Source organism: Sceloporus occidentalis, unplaced genomic scaffold (genome assembly GCF_023333645.1).
Source record: "Sceloporus occidentalis isolate IW3139 unplaced genomic scaffold, rSceOcc1.0.p SCAF_6, whole genome shotgun sequence".
Classification (NCBI taxonomy): Eukaryota; Metazoa; Chordata; class Lepidosauria; order Squamata; family Phrynosomatidae; genus Sceloporus; species Sceloporus occidentalis.
In genome coordinates, this window is record NW_028316986.1 from 32,994,217 (window position 1) to 32,997,622 (window position 3,406).

Consider the following 3,406-nt stretch of genomic DNA (forward strand, 5'->3'; position numbering starts at 1 on the left):
TGCTGGTTCCTCTCAGATCCACAGTCTCTTTCCAACCTTGCATCTCATATACAACACAAACAGCGAACAAACAAGACGAGAGGCTCGAGTAAGACAAAGAGCAGGAGTGCTGCCCACTGCTGCCACCATGAAGGTGGATGCATATGGCTGGCGGCAAAAAGAAACAAGACTGGAGAGAGACTGAGGAATGCAAGTACGTGCTATTCCAGAGATCCTCATGTCTCTCTCCAGCCTCAAAAGTACAGTACAGGTACATGCCAGCATGGTGTAGTGGTTTGAGCAATGGACTGTGACTGGAGACCAGGGTTTGAATCCCAGCATGACCACATAAACCCACTGGGAGGCCTTGGACAAATCACATTCTCTCAGCCTTAGCAGATGACAATGGCAAACTCTTCTGAATAAATCATGCCAAGAAAACCCCATGATAGGGTCACCATAAGTTAGAAATGACTTAAAGACACACAACAAGGAACATATTACACTAGTTGTGTATTAAAAAATAAAAATAAAAAATCCCAATTCGGAGATGCTTGTGGTCCCAAGCATTTCAGATAAGGGATACTCAAATCTATAAAGTTTTATGATTTCAGCTTGGTGAAACCCAAAAAGTAACAGTAGAGGGCACCCTCTCCATCTGTAAATGTGAAGGTTCACACTAATCCTTAACAGAAAAGAAATGCAGTGACAAATGGAAATGCTCTGCTATTTATATATCTAAGCAGTGCCCAATTAACTGTAAAAAAAATACTGAAATTCTGAAGAAGTATTTCATATTCTCCCCATGCTTAAATTTGTTTTTGCACTTCCTTAGAGAATGTCCCCATGTGTAACAAACTTGGATTAACATGCTATGCTAGAATGAACACAAATACTACATCTATCAAACCATATTTTTGGTTAACCCTGCCTCAGTTGCTCATATGGAACTCTTTTTTTCCTGGCATAAATTATAAATTGTGTCGTAGTGCTTTACATTGAATGAGTCCTGCCTAAGGGTAAAATCCAGTGTTGTATGAACGGACTTCCACTTTTTCCAGATATGTTCTGGAAAACATACTCTCTTCCCCCAACTTTCCCAGATCTTCAAGTCATGCTCAGGGCATCTGCCCCTCCATTTCACCTAGGAAAGCTGGTTTGTTTGTTGGATGGATAAATTGGATACCATTCTGGGAAATGGGGAAAGGGCAGAGGATGCAGGAATCTACAGTTCACATTATGGTTTCATTACTTTTTCATGATTTATGTTTTTGGTATAACTACACTTTGATTTTTTTTCACTTTCCTTTTAACCTTCATCCAAGTATATTAAAATGTGCATTGTGTTCAGGGGTATTTTCTAATCATGTAGGAATTCCAGCTTACTGTAGGTTAATACAAGGGTTAGCTCTAAAGGTTTGGCATTAGCTCTGAACATCTTGTATCTCCAGAACCCACAGAGAATTCCAGTACCCCCTTCCCACACGGTACCAGTTTATCAATAACCAGAATATATAACTTCTGCTTCTTGCCATCATGCCTGGCCAAAATAAAAGGCAAGGCATGTGTTTTGTCATTACACTGACAATGGCAAAAAAGTAGTAAGAGTTGAGATACTACATGAGGAGGACATGTGTGGCATGTTGTCACATCTCCCCATTCTACTCCCCTTCCAACCCCCATTTCTGAAGTGACACAAGCCCTCTCCACACAGCTCTTTCCATGTCATTGTTACTGGAGAGCAAAGAGATCAGCTGAGACACAAATAGCCACTTTTCTGTAGCTGAACATGGTGCAATGATGTCATTTGCAAGGGACCTCCCAAGGACCCTGAAAGTCAGTGTGAATGCCAGTTGCAACCCATCCTGCTACAGATCAGTCACTGGATATCTCCACTGAAATCCCCTTGCTCCCCAGTGACAAAGAACTGGCCATGGAAGGAGGGGCTGTGGATGGGTGGGAGTTTGGTTGTTATTCAGTTGGTAAAGAGTTCCCACCTTCAAAATGACCATAAAAATGGGTTACAACATGATACGTTGAACTTTTCCTATTGTAACTCACTAAACAAACCAATACATGCCAAGTGGCTGACACTTAAGGATGTGTTTGGATGACAATGTTATAAAATGTCTGTTTTGTTAAGTTGAATTCTGTTTGGCTTCTGTACCAAGTTGTGACTTTGTGGGACTAAACTCCTCACCTTTGGGAAGCCTTGTTACTTTCCTTCCTGACTGGGTTCATCCCCATCCTTTGCTGCCTGATGTTTCATCAGTTACTAATATGTTACACAACCAGTCTTCCTCCTACCTTGAAAGAATCTTCTCATTACTTTCATTAATTCTTAAGAGCCTTTGGTGCAGATTGTCCAACCCTTGTTGAAATTTGAAAAACAAAACTGTAAGATAGCTATGGGTGTCTCAGTGAATTATGTTGATATTTTTACAAACAATTTCTAATCAACAAGGTTTCCCCTTGCAGAAGCCATGCTAATTCTTTAGCAATCTTTTCTTCTTCATCATCATCTTCTTCTTCTTCTAAAAAATCTGTTTTCTGTTGTTATTTTTGTCATTGTTGTTATCACCCCTGTGAATGAGACCTCCAAAATCCCTAGTCATCAACAGCCCTGCAAACTGAGGGCCATAGCTTTTTTGACTGAAGCTTCTAATTGACTGAATAACCCTCTTTTCCACCTGTCTTCCACTTTACCCAGCATTATTGTTTTCTCCAATGAGTCTCCTTCTCTCATGATTTGCTGTAAGATCCATTCATTTGTCTTTCCAACCATGGTATCCATAGAACTCTTCTCCAGCACCACATTTCAAATGAGTTAAATTTCTTCCTGTCAGCTTTCCTCCCTCTCCATCTTTTACGCCCATACATAGAAATCAGAAATACAATGGCATGGATGATTCTGACTTTGCTATTTAATTATATGTCTTTAGACTTGCCTATGTTCTATACATTTCTTTAATGCTTTCTAGAAAACTGGCTTTGCAATTTCCATAACCCATATCCTCCCCCCAGCCCCTGCTGCCAATGCTCTTTTCCCTTCACTTTCTAATCTTCTAGGCTATTAATGGTGCAAACCTTATAGGCTACACATGTTTGCTCAGAGGTACACTGAGTAAGTGGAGACAATATTACAGCCTATATATATATACTACCATTTATACTACCATCATCCTCTACAGCACAATCCTACGTGTGTTTAGTTGGACATTTTACTATATGATTATAGCCTTAAGAAATGTCAATACCCAGCTCCAGAGCGCTTATCCTATTCAGAGTATGCTGAAATAAATGGATTTATATTTAAATTGGGGAAACCTTTGTCATAATTGGTGCTCAAGATTTACAAATCTGCCAGAAATACTACTATAGCTACTAATAAATGGAACACAATATATAAATCAATCAGAAGGGGAGC